Source organism: Hoplias malabaricus, chromosome 4, assembly GCF_029633855.1.
Source record: "Hoplias malabaricus isolate fHopMal1 chromosome 4, fHopMal1.hap1, whole genome shotgun sequence".
Taxonomy (NCBI): domain Eukaryota; kingdom Metazoa; phylum Chordata; class Actinopteri; order Characiformes; family Erythrinidae; genus Hoplias; species Hoplias malabaricus.
The window spans coordinates 51,263,560-51,277,916 of NC_089803.1; the positions used below are offsets into that span (position 1 = coordinate 51,263,560).

General features: G+C 39.1%; 1 protein-coding gene across 2 annotated transcripts in view; it reads left to right on the forward strand.

Moving 5' to 3' along the window:
* cped1 (cadherin-like and PC-esterase domain containing 1) overlaps positions 1–14,357 on the forward strand; it is a 93,490-nt gene that overhangs the window by 3,879 nt on the left and 75,254 nt on the right. The gene's annotated exons all lie outside the window — the stretch shown is intronic.

Consider the following 14,357-nt stretch of genomic DNA (forward strand, 5'->3'; position numbering starts at 1 on the left):
AACTAACTTTAAGCAGGAAGAGTGTGTTCCATGGAGTATGACAGCTGTGTCTCTGTCGGCTGTGAACCCCCAACCTGCTACCCACCATGACCTCTCTTTTTCTCTCTCTCTCTCTCTCTCTCTCTCTCTCTCTCTCTCTCTCTTTCTCTCTCTCTATCTACCCAGATATTGTTATCCAATATCCTACATAGAGCACCGTGTGTGATGCCAATTGACTGTCATTTGAAATATTCATGAATTTTGATCATTTTATATACAATGTAATTATACAATGGACATTTTTTTATTTCTTATTTTTCTGCAAAAATCTCTAATAAACATGAAGTGTTGATAAATGGAAAGCGGTGATTATTAAATTTACAGTGTATTTCTGGGGGGAAAAAATAATCTTAAAGATATAGATTTTTGAATCTGTAGATTGTGATGTTAGAAATATTAGTAAACTTCATACATCTTTATTTCATTGCACATAATTATATAAATATGTAAATATGTAAAAAACAAAATTTCCTAAAACCCTTTGTTGTTTATTTACAGCCTGAAATGTAAAAATGTTTTTAGAAACAAGGAATGTTTTTAGATGTAAAATGTGTTCTAATGTCGTCAGTGTTATACAACTTCTCAGTGTCTACAATCATTTGTGCTTCTTTACTTTCTGGAAACATGTCATTTTTTTTTTCATGCTAACATCTAATCCTAATTCTTTACCAACTGTGAAGCTTTATTTTGAGCAGTTCACAGCAGTCATCTGTGTTAATATTATGTTCAAAGCAACACCTGTGTTCTTAGGCATGCAGACTGTGTGTGTGTGTGTGTGGAGGCATCCTGGCTCAGGTCAGATGTCATGTGTTTGTCTCGGCAGAATTAGGTTGTATGCTTATCTCATGGTTGTTAAGTTTGTTTGCTGCTCCACAGCAACAAGCACTTCAACAGACCTAATGACTGAGTCGCACTGTTTTGTGGATCACCATAATAAGTAGATGTGTTGCCCCAAAACTTAACATGATGGTCTCCATTTAGTCTGAAAGCAGTTAATGTTTGTGTGTGTGTGTGTGTGTGTGTGTGTGAATGGACAAGATTTGTGTTTTGTTACATAATGAGTCAGTTTATCAACTGGGCTCTGGGCTTAGGTCCTTTGACTCTCTTCCAAAATCCTTACAGTTCCATTCATGCTTTCTCTACAGCTTATACATCCTCAGTCTAGACCTCCCCCAACACTCAACCCACCCTAACCGGCACACACACATACACACATCCTCACAGTGAGCAGGGATTACCTCATGATGCTGAATTTAGTGACATATCAGCCTTGAAAGACAACCAGTATCCTGGCCAATAGGGCTTCAGGTCAGGAGGCTGATGAAAGCAACAAGGCTTCAGTCATACTGTGTTCTTCTCTTTTTAAATTAGATTAAACAAACCTGATTATATTTTTTAGTGAAGGCTTAAAACTTGCCTTTCATTGGCAGTCACTACAGTAGAGAAGAACAGAGCAGAGAGCATCCAAATTTACATAAGAGAGTCCCCGCTGCTTAGTATGTTAGGTATGATTTGGGTTGTGGATCATTCTCAGAGCTGCAGTGACAATGATGTGGTGGTGTGTTAGTGTGTGTTGTGCTGGTATGAGCTGTTACTGCACAGTCTGTGTCGGTCAAACTTTAGACCTTCATCAGTGGCTGGATATTTTTGGTTGTATAATAGAGAGGGTTGTGTCAGGAAGGGCATCTGGTGCAAAACTGTGCCAAATTGACAACGTGGATAAATTGATCCGCTGTGGCATCCCTGATGGGGGCAGCTGAAGGTAGAAGAAGAAGGACTATTCTCAGTCGAGCCGTGACACTGAGGGGTCCAGCAGCACTGCTTTGTCTCTTCCACTCATACCAGCACCACATGAATGTTACTGCAGTGCTAGTATAACCCACCACTCAAATCATACCTGCTCTGTGGTGGTACTGTGGGGTACCTGACCATTAAAGAGCAGGGTGAAATGGGGAAAAGAAAGTATGCAGTATAAATAGATGGACTAGTCTGTAACTGGAGAACTGCAAAGTCAATAAAATGGACAATGAGTGTAGTACATACAAGGTGTTCCTAACCCAGTTATCATTATATATATATGTTCATTTACTGTAATATTCTTTATGTAGTTTAAATCAGTTGTGCTCATGAGAATCTTAACCATTTGACTGCTTTTGGTGTACGTTTATATGTACAGTTTGAAATCGTCAGATGATCTTTACCTTGATAAACAGATGATGAATGAAACAATAGAAATAGTCACAGCTCATGACATTTACTGAGGTTTCGTCACTTAAAACTAGACATGCATGGGCGCAAGAGTTAGGGATTAATTGTACAGACGACTTGTAGAGTGGGGCGATTAAAACCATTCGTACGGGTGCACCCTGTGTCAGACTTCAGTTTTTACAATTCAAGGTTCTACATAGAGTAGTCACAATTACTCAAATGTTATCCATTATCAGTAGATTATTGTTGTAATAGATGTGCCGAGTCCCCTTGTAACATATGTCACGTTTTATTTTTGCACTATGATCACTGGTGTAAACATTGCCCCAGATGTTTCCCTTGTCATATTCGGATATTCCGTAAAATCTCCCTTATTTGTCAGCCATGCTGTCTGGGGTACTGGCCTTCACTTCACTAATAGCCAGACGCTGTATCCTTCGCCTGTGGAAATCTCCTAATCCTCCTCTAATTTCAATTTGGCTTAGGGAAGTGTTACAACACTAAAAATGGAAAAAATCCTGGCAACCTCCAATGGCCGTATCACTAACTTCTATGACAAATGGCGCCCTTTTCTTGCATATATTGCATCATTGACCTCTTTATCTGTGGATTGAGTACCTACTCCCCCCAGCCCTCACTTCTTTCCCTCTTTTTTCTTTTTCTTTCTTTTCTTCTTTGTTCTAATTTGAATATGGAGACCTATATTTATATTATTACTTTACATGAGTTCTGTTATTTATGCTACTTAACATATTTTGTACTCTATGCTTTTACATCTGTTTGTAGTTGTGTCTCTGTTAAAAAAAAAAACAAAAAAACAAACAATAGAAATAGTTCAGGATTTTGTTATTTTAAGGCACATTAAATTTAAGAATATCTTTATGAGACATCTTTACAAGCATGTCCCCATAAAGCTGCCATTACAGATATGAGGTGTTGTTACAGTAGTAACAATGTATAGCTTTAGCCATGGCATTTCTGTCCTTGAGGAATGATGGATGTTTCCCAGCACGATCTCTGTGGTTTAAGTGTGTAGGCTGCATGTAAGAATGTAATCTGAGTGACATGATTGAGTGCAGAAAATGGCTTGCGTGATGTTGACCACTTCAGCAGTATGCCTGGATATTAAATGTATATATAGTGAGTGAACATATTGTACAGTTTTACCAGGCGTTGCTTGTGCTGCAGAGGCTAATGTCTTTTAAGTGAGAGAGAGAGAGAGAGAGAGAGAGAGAGAGAGAGAGAGAGAGAGAGAGAGAGAATGGTTTAATGGTTTGAGTATTTTGTTGTTGAGAGTATTTTTAACTTGGGACTCAGCCGACATGGTAGACTTTTGAACCTAATCCATGGAGCCAGTGGTAACAGAACTCCACTTTGAGAGAGAGAGAGAAAGGGCCTTGATGAGAAGTATTAGAAGAAAGAAGGATGGGGAGACATAGAGGGGGACAAGTGTAGAAAGTTTGAATAAAAATGTGGAGTTGTTGCCAAATTTTCTGCCAGTAACAAAGTAAAGCATCCTCTTAGTATGGACAAACAGGCTCAGAAGCCATCAGTGAATACCAACAACCCACACCCCCACCCCCCCCCCCCCCCTCTCTCTCTCTCTCTCTCTCTCTCTTTCTGTCTCAATCTGTATGTGTGTGTCTTTCATATGCACAGTTGTTCACACAGTAACTGCATTTCTTTGCAATTTCTTTAGGTTCTTAGCTATGTCCCACTGTCAAGAGATATTAGTAAAACTGTTAAAATGTATTCAGAAAAAGTTGGCACAACTGAACATTTTTTAACATGTTCTCATTTGGGCTTGACTTCCCCAAGTTCTAATTTGGGGGTCCAAAATTTAATACACACCGCTGGCAAAGCCAGAATTCCATTTTAGGGAACACTGTCACAGTACTCTGTGCACAGGGCCGTTATGTCCCAGAAACGTTGCTGTATGTTGCCAGACAAATAAAGTCTCTTATTTATAGACATGTTTTGGAATATTAAAAAATAATAAATATATAAATAAAAATAACCACCTTCTTAATAGCCGGTGACCTGGTACAAAATTGTACTTTTTTTAACAATATAATTTAGTTCAACAATTTAAGGGAATGTTTACATTTGTAGGGTACTGCAGTTCTCTCTGGTTTGTTTATGTTCAGAAGCCCTTTTATGTTGTAATGGTATGTTTGAGAGAAAAAATTACTTTTAATTTGTCTGTAAATTTTTATTCGTTCTTTTTAAATTACCACAGCAACACATTTGTAACTTGAGCTGTTTAGTTTTGTACACTTTCTGTCTGTGTTTACTTTCATGCAGTTCGCCATCTTGTGAATTTGAAGACACTTCCACCTTAAGCAATCCGAAACAGCAAAAATAAGTGAATATATTCTACCTATGGAGCAGGAATAGTTCAATATCCTCATCTTGGTTCATGCTTTTTGAGTTCTCTTTGTTGTCTGCCATGAGGAGAGAGAGAGAGAGAGAGAGAGAGAGAGAGAGAGAGAGAAAGAGAGAGAGAGAGAGAGAGAGAGTCTGACTAGCATGCCTGTTTTAAGCATGCAAACAGACCTGAGACCTAGCAAACAATGAGGAAACCTATTCAGATTTTTATATACAATCGTGACCATTGCCTTTGATCATGTTCTCAGCAGCTGCTTATAGTACACACAAACATTTGACTTTATCTACGTGTCTCTAAACAATACTGTTACTTTTTTCATGTCCTGAAAGGGTTATAATAAACATGTTGTTTTACACTAAAACATTAAAGCATAGACAGCATGTTTGAAGCCTTTGTGAAGTCTTCCAGCGATTATACTGCTTTGGCACCGTGAAGTGAGAAAGGAGTATAATAGTTGCTTGTTTGATTTGGAGAGGACTTGCTTTAAATGAAGCAGATGGAAGCCACCCTAGACATGCAAAACATTCCAAGTATAGTCTTTTGACCTTGACTGGACAGCCTAATGGTTTGTGTGTGTGTGTGTGTCCTCTATTTTGGGGTGGTCAGAACTCTCTGTGAGTGTTTGTGCATTTGCGTGCAATGTCATATGAACTGTAAGAAGCTCTAGGGCTCCAGGGGTTATGACCCTTTAGGGACAGGACAGGAGGTGGCCTTTTTCAAAATAGTTGGATTATTTATAGCTGGGTACAGTGTGGAATTTCGTACCCCACGTAGCAAATGAAGTTTCACACACACACACACAGGCCCTGGTCAGAGTGACTTGACATGGGAGTCCCCAATGTCTCAGTGTCATTGCTCCTGTTTGTGGACAACAGCTCATTTCTTCTAAAATCAAGACTGTTTATAGGATATTGGTCCCCATTTACTGCAGTGATATTCTTTGTTTGGATTTAACAGCATTCAGCCACAGTAATCCAAGTGAGATCAGGGGGCTGATGTGGATGGAAAAAGCCACTCTACTCCAGAGGAATTGGACTGAGTGAGAATGCAGTTCCTTAGTCCAATGTTGGGGTCAGGGCTTTATTCCCTATTGGGGATGCTTGGTATTGAGTAAGATAAAGGACCCTGTGTGCAGTTTTCCATGGAGATTATACTAACTGTGTGTCCACACTGGTGCAGCTTTGAAATAGCAGAATTCCTTAAGTAAATTTGTAAGACAAAATGCAGACACTGTGTTTTTGCTGTTTTGTATATTAATTTATTAATTCGTCCATTAATAATAATAATAATAATAATAATAATAATAATAATAATAATAATAGCCTTTCCTCGTCTCTATTATTAAATCTCTATCCATAAAATTTTCTGGCTAAATCTCAGAGGATTGGAGGAGTTTCAAAACAATGTCAAACTGTGGAGCTGGTCTGGTTCTGAACACTCCCACTAACATTCCCTGTGATGTTAACACTGCAGTTACTGACAGTATAAAAAGTGCAAACAATCCATACTGACAGTTTAGAGTAAAACTCCACTGATAAACTCTGAATTTTAACATCTCTCTATCCACTCTCAGTCTTTATCCCTGTTTTTTTTCTCTATCTGTTTTAGTTTCTGCCATCTCGGTTTTCTCTTTCCATTACTTTCTCTGTCTGTTTATCTCTCTTCCCTTTGCTGTGTATTAGTCTATTACTTTCTTCCTGTTTCCTTTTTTCCACTCTGTTAACTTTCTCTCGTACTTTCTCACCATCTTTTTTATTCTCTCTTACAGTTTTACTGACTTTTAGACACTTATTTTCTTAATCTTCTGTATTTTCTTTCTGTTACTCTCTCTGTTTATTTCTTCCTTTGTAGTGTTTAATATCTCTCTCTCTCTCTCTCTTTCTCTCTTTCTCTCTCTCTTTCTCTCTTTCTCTCTCTCTCTCTCTCTCTCTCTTAAATCAAAGTAGCTTTAAAAAAAAAAGTAAAAAGTAGTTAACACACAAAGTAGTAGACACACACACACACACACATTCATTCACACCTACGGACAATTTTGAGTCACCAATCCACCTACCAACGTGTTTTTGGACTGTGGGAGGAAACCGGAGCACCCGGAGGAAACCCACGCGGACACGGGGAGAACACACCAACTCCTCACAGACAGTCACCCGGAGCGGGAATCGAACCCACAACCTCCAGATCCCTGGAGCTGTGTGACTGCGACACTACCTGCTGCACCACTGTGCCACCCACAATAATACTAATGAAAGTAAAATTAGAAAATAGTTAAATACATAAATAAATGTAATACCATTAGTAATACTACTTTATGTTTAGATGTGTGTAGTTAAAGTGAGGGGTCTAAACAGGGTGCTAGACAGTTACTCACTGTCCCTCAACTGGTTGCCACATGTTTTGCAGCAAGGGACACTGCATTCCCTTCACAAAGCAGAATTCTTTATTTTTTTGGTTTCTGTCGAAATCTCAAAATTTGGGAGTGTCTTTTGTTTTGATAAAAATGTCGTCGAATTGGAATACATTTTTGACAGTGGAGGTGAAAGTGCAGCTCTGTCTCAACCTCATCACTCTCACAGGGATCAAACAGTCTTCTGAGTGCTTCATTTATCTGCATGTCACTGTGGTCACTGAGCCTGTACTTGGTTAGGATAGGTCTTCGCTGTGGATCTCTGACTGTGTACAGATGTTCTGTTAATCCGGGTCCAGTAGCATCGTTGTTCAGAGTGTCTTTTAGTTTCAGTGTCTCAGTGTTCCAGATATGTGTTTTTGCTGTGTTTACACTGATTTGACTGTGGTCACTAATGCTGGACTGGGGCTGCTGTGGGTTAGTGGTCCATGGGTTAATTATGGTGCTTTTTCACTTACTTGCTCTACACGACTCTACACGGCCTTGGGACCTATCACCCACCCCCACAAAAAGTTGTTTTTTATTTTATTTTATTTATTTATTTATTTATTTTTTTTCTGCCAGTGATATCCCCGTCTCTAACAGGAACCACAGGCTTTGGAATCCACAACAACAGTGGCTGTATTTTTAAGTGTTGTTGCCTCATTGTGTATTTGTGTGTTGTTGTTGTTGTTGTTGTTTGGGACTGAACCACAGTTCCATGTCCCAGTTCTTTGTTGCTTCATCTTCCCAGTGATCAAATCTAAGGAGTGTTTGAACTTCTTCAAAAGACTGTGGTGTAATTTTTACAAGCTGCAGTTGTGAGTGGGATAAAAACAAATGTGATATTTACAGTAATTTGATGAGCAAGTTTGTAATGGGTGCCCGCATTTTGTTTGCTTTGTAAAGTTTACATGTAAAATTTAGTCCCTACTTGGCTCATTTGGAACCACAAATAATGGGACTAAATAATATCCCGTTCCACATCCCAGGTACCAACTTTGCCTATTGAAGTCGAGTAAATTATGGACTATGCAGTAGAAAAGCACCATTGGTCTCAGAACCAGCTGACAGAGGGTACTTTGTCTAGAGCTGAACTCTTGAGTTTGAAGTGCTTTATACTGCAATGTGCTCAGATCACTGGATTTTTGATGGAGCCAAAATTGTAAAATCAATGGGGATCGGCCTAATGTGTTGAACTTTTAATACCTTTCTGCAGAATTTTGCATGAAGGCCCTGTTTGGGATGCTTTTGGTATTTAGGAGTTCAGAACCAGTTTTTGATCTGAATTTTGTGGAAATATTTTATGCTTGTCTAAAAAGCGCTTCATGCATTTTCTCTCGGTTCATTCAATCGGTCTCTCTCTCTCTCACTCTCTCATTGAGGGGCCTAGTTCCCTCAGCTCATAAATATTTCCATCTGGGAGCTCGGCCACATGACAATTTAGAGAACTCAAAAGCTAGCTCTCTCTCTCTCTCTCTCTCTCTCTCTCTCTCTCTCTCTCTCTCCCTCCTTCTTTCCCAATTTTCTTCACTGAAATCTCACTTCCACCTTTTAGTTCTCTGTAGTTTTTCCCAACTTTCTCTCTACTGCATCAGCCATTTCCTCCTTCTGCCCCTTCATGCTCCTTCTCCACTTCACTATAGTCCCTTTTTGCTCCTCTTTCCCCCTCACTGTAGATGCTAATCTAAACCATGCAATTACACTGCTGCCTTAGTTTCCCCAGGCCCAACCACGACCAGGACACAAACATTATTATTTCATTATAGAACTGCCCCAAACAGGCCTAAACTGAGTGCTCCCCAGAGAGAGAGAGAGAGAGAGAGAGAGAGAGAGAGAGAGAGAGAGATGCAAAAGAGCAGAAAGGAGAGAGAGAGAGATGCAAAAGAGCAGAAAGGAGAGAGAGAGATGGGCAAGCAAAACAGGAAGAGTTCAAACCCAGCAAATTTAGGTCATATTTACTTATAAAGAACATTAAAAAAATGACAGTGGCAGTGGAATCCTATCATCATAATTACTTAAAGGAACACTAAGTAATACTTGTACCCTAAAATCATAGCTTTTAAATAATTGTGATACTTTGCTGACCTGCAGTAGTGAGAATAGAGCATCTGGCACTGATTCTCAGAAACTGCATTATATAACTTTTGGAGGAGGACAGGGTATTGGTGTTGTCATCATCAACAGATATTGACATGAAAAATATAGATTACCACCGTGGTGCTGCAGGTGGTGTCGAAGTCACATAGCTACAGGGGCCTGGAGGGTGTGGATTCAGGTCCTGCTCCAGGTGACTGTCTGTGAGGAGTTTGGTGTGTTCTCCCCGTGTCTGTGTGGGTTTCCTCCAGGTTTTCCATTTCCTCCCACAGTCCAAAAACACACGTTGGTAGGTGAATTGGCGACTCAAAATTGTCTATAGGTGTGAGTGTGAAGGACTGGCGCCCTCTCCAGTGTGTGTTGCTGCCTTGCGCCAAGTGATTCTGGGTAGGTTCCGGCTCCACCATGACCCTGAACTGGGTAAGTGGTTACAGGCAATGAATAAATGAATATAGATTATCAGGATCAAACTATATTATCTGTAACTGCTTATCAAGTTCAGGGTCGCGGTGGGTCCAGAGCCTACCTGGAATCATTGGGCGCAAGGTGGTCATTGGGCCCAATGTCCGCCTTGCACCCAATGATTCCAGGTAGGCTCTGGATCCACCGCGACCCTGAACTGGATAAGCAGTTACAGAAAATGAATGAATGAATGAATGAATGAATGAAGGATCAAACTACATTTCTCACAGTGATACACCCCAAGAATCAAAAGCTTACAATGAAATGGTCATCATAAAATAAGAAATTAATATCACACAATCAGCACTAATAGTGTATACATGCCACACTTAAGGAATACTCTGTAAGAAGTTTTATGTCTCCTGAGCTCCCCCTACCTGTTGTTGAGTGTAATTCACATTTACAGTATTGTTGTGAAATCATGTCTCTTGCACACACACACACACACACACACACACACACACACCTGAGCCAAGGGGTATTTACATCACAACAGCTCTCAGGGCTTAAATTGATGAGCACACTCAGGGCTTCTGGTGATCCCACACACTACCTCATGGGAAATGAGAAATGTGTAATAAAAAAATGATGACTACAAGATAAAACCCATATAATGCTTATAATATACACTGGAGTATGTTATTACAGCCAAAAATGCAACTTTGGTGGTACTCTAGCTATTATAACTACACAGCAACCAATAGAAAAACACTTACTAGCAGAATTGCTGTCTAACGCTAAAAAGTGTGCTACCAATGGCCCTCATTCATCAGTAGCTCTCAGAACCTGATTATAACATTGTTGTCAACAAAGCTTGGATTCCACTGACACAAAGTTTATCTCTGGCCATTACAACCCCACAACAGCTACAGTAGATCACTTATTATTATTAGAATCAGTGTCTAATGCTAAAATGTTCGCAAATCGGGCTAAAGTTAGCAGCTGCAAACCCTGCTCAGTAACACTCAACAACCTGATCATAACACTTTTGTCAACAAAACTTCTCACTAATACATAAAAAAGGGCACCAACATTACTTACTACTCTTACAAGAATAGGAAAGTGTCTATCTTGTGTCCTCATATCTGTTCCAAGTCACTCCACTGAGTAAAGTCAGGTCATTAAGTCTTGAAGAGCTGTTCTTACTCCCTCTCTTTCTCCTCCTTGCTCTCTCTGCCATAATGTCCGTACTGGGAAATCCGAGCTAGATTCTTCTTGTAGCAAGGTAAACAACCATGTGCTGTAAAGTGTTACACAGTTCTTGTGAGAGATATGTGCCCCGTAATTCTAAGATTGCTTGGCCAAGTATTTTAGGGGAGCAGCCCCGGGAGCAGTAACAGAGGCACTATTCATCGTATTATAGGGCGAAAGAGCCTCACAGACATTTTGAAGCTTTCTTTTTATGGTAAAAATGCTGCATAGTGTTCCTTTAAATGCAGTACAGTACCACTGAGGAGGAAATCAAAACAGTGTTCATCTTTACTCTGATTGAGTAAAGAGAAAAGAGCTTAGCTGTTCTAAAAAGAGCTCCACTTCTACAGATTCTGTCTTCTTTCTCCAAAAAGAAAAGAATTGCCTTGAATTGCAGTAAGTTCCAACTCAAGTTGTATTTTCAGTTGTTTGTAATCAGCTGCCCCTGTTCCATTGCAGATTGAATGTAGATGTAAGAGTCAAGTTGGCTAATTCAAACAAATCTAATATTTTAACCAATGTATTACTTGAATGGATCTCCTCGCAGATATAGCAATCCAACACAGTGTTGGTCGATTGATTTAAAGTGAAATGCTACAATGACCCTGCTACAACATACCAAAATATCACTGAATATGCTTGTCAGTATGTAGATGGTGAGAGCATGTGCTCTTATGGTTTTATTTTATGGCATTATTTGAATCTTGTTTGTGAGAGCATTGTTCATGGAGCACTCAGAGATTCGTTGCTGTGGTACAAAACAAATGTGCTTGCGCATACTTGTGCCTGACATGCTCAAACGTACATTGCTCACGTTCAGGTTTCACCAATTCATGCTCAGATGTTCAGTGCACAGTTTTATCCTGTGTACTCGCTATCCATTTGTGATCATGCATGGATATTCAGTGAATTTAATATTGGTCTCTATGACTCCTCATAATCCAAGAGCTTTGAATCTGTTGAAGTCAAAGCAGGCTGGAGCGGTGTGCATGCTGACCTTTCTCTTTTCAACCAATGAAAATGGGGAGAGGAGCAGTGGTAGAAATTTCATTGGTCAAAATTCATAACATTTTCTAATTGGCTGAGGACTGACTGGAGGCGTTGTTCTGTCAAAGTTAATGAGACTATATTTAAAAGGAATTTAATCCATAGTGGGAAATGAATTGGAGCATACTCCAGTATCAAATATTTGCACATGAATACAATAAAATGTATTTAAAATTTAACGTAGTTCGACAGCTATGACAAGGGAAGAGGTTTACTACTTTTAGTTAATTTTCTTATAGTTATTGTCCCTAAGACATTAACTGACCAGTTGCAATGTTGAATGTTCTGTCTCATGCCTTAAGGTAATGTCTAAGATTGTGGGTCTGCTGGTTTGTTAATGTTCAGAAACTCTGTATCTATTAAAGTGGAATGGTATGTATGAGGAGATGTGCTATGTTTGTTGTTTGTACGTGGCTGAAGCTTAACTTGTCTGTACGTATTTATTCACTGTTTGAATTACCACAGAAACTAATTTGTCCTTTGAGTTGTTTAGTTCTGTAGCACTTTTAGTTTCCTTTTTTGTAGTTAGTACTCTGCCAAATTTAGAGTCAGTTCCAACTGAAATAATCTGAAACAACAAAAATAAGTCAGTATTACCCACCTATGGAGCAGGAATAAAGCAATATCCTCATTGCTTTTCAAGATTTTTCTCTCAAGCGATTTGGGGCTTCATAACATTAGAATGGTTTCCAGCTCGCAAACAGACCAGAGAGATAGCAAATGGTGAAGAAACATCATCTGAATTTTATAAAAAATAAAATCAAATACAATTTTTTGTATATTTCTCCAACGTATCATGAGCAGTCAGCACCTGCAGAGTGTTTTCACTTTCAAACTGCAGTGTCTTAAACGGACAAATTAAAAGAGCCAGGATTTCATACATCAGAGGTCTAAAGAACCAATCCTGCTAACTTGGGTTTGGGCTTATGATTCGCAGGTTAGGTGGCACAGTGGAAGTGGAGAGAGAGGTGGGGACTTATGTTATTGCATAATCCCTGCTCACTTTATGAAAGCAAAAGTATACATGTTTATGATTTTATTGCACTCAAAAACACTTTTTCTATAATTATAATTCAGAGGATGTTTCCTCACCATTTGCTAGCTTTCTAATCAGTTTGCATGCTGGAAAAATCTCTGGCGTTGGTACACAGCCCTAGCTTGTTTAATGTGGAAAAAAAATGTAAGGCTCTTGGTCCAGAATGGCTCAGGCATTTTCTTTGTGTGTTGCTGGCTGTGCTGCTGGAAACGGCATCTGGAGGCGTCTGGATGGTGGGGAAACTTATTTTTGATGTCACAGATTAAGGTGGAATTGACTCCAAATTTGGGAGAAGTGCATGAAAGTAACCACGTACCAAATGTGCTACAAAACTAAGTAGCTTGAGTTACAAATAAGTTTCAGTGGTAGCTCAACCAGTGAATAAAAACGTACAGACAAGTTAAACTTCTGCCACGTACAAACAGTCCGTTTCCTACTCAAGATTATCATTTCACCTTAAATAATGCGGATCTTCTGAATGCACACCATGGGGTTGAAGGGTGTGATTAGCTGTGAGAACAGCCGTTCCCCAGAATCATCTATGTGATCTATGTGACGTCGCCACTGTTTTGAAGGCTACATGACACCTACAGAATCCCTTCATGAGAAGTGACACATACATAAACATTTATAAATACTTATTCCAAAATGGGTCAATTTTGATGTCACATTGACAGCTTATTTTCTATCTCTTTTTTATTTTGGTATGACAGGGTGACAGGTTTTCACTGGCTCCTAAATTGAGTTCCATTTTACTATTTAAAATATTTCTATGAATACCCATTCAAATACATGACACTCTAATCAAACCTTTATGAATGTTTTCACTGGCCCTTCATAAAAGTATATTAAAGATATTAAAATGGAACTTGCTAGAGAAATGTTTGCTTTCAGTTTGTTCTCAAAAAGAATGTTGAGTTGTGAGTGTCACCGACAAAATGAACCTCCCAAGACAGTGAATCAGTGAAGGGATCAAAAGCCAACATCTGTCATCGTATTGGTGTTCATCAGTGCCCAAGAAATAGGTGACATGCATTTATGTGAAGGTGCCTTTGGGATTTTATAGAGCTGTATTCTCTTTTGCAAGGAAGCACATGGTTATTTCTGCATGACTATGCCTGGTTCCTTGCTGTGCTGTACACCAGAGTCTTTTTATTGACACAGAGTTTGTATGCTCGACTGTTCTACAGTCCAGACCTGTCTCTTTTAGCTCATCCTGAAGAGGAGAATCATCCAATTCCTGCAGATGAAGTCTTATATGGAAGAATACAGAGTAAAAATTCCACTTGCACAATGTCAACATTTAGTACTCTCAGTTCCCAAATAAAATAAATAAAAAGAGCAATTAAAAGGAAAAGTTATTTATCAAAGTGGGTCCCAACTTTCTCTTACAGCTGAGTTGGTCAGTGACAACATTGGATATCTATCTATTTATCTACCTACTACATTAAGATTTGATCATTTATAGTTTAATATCATTATCAAAATAATTGTGACATGTCAGA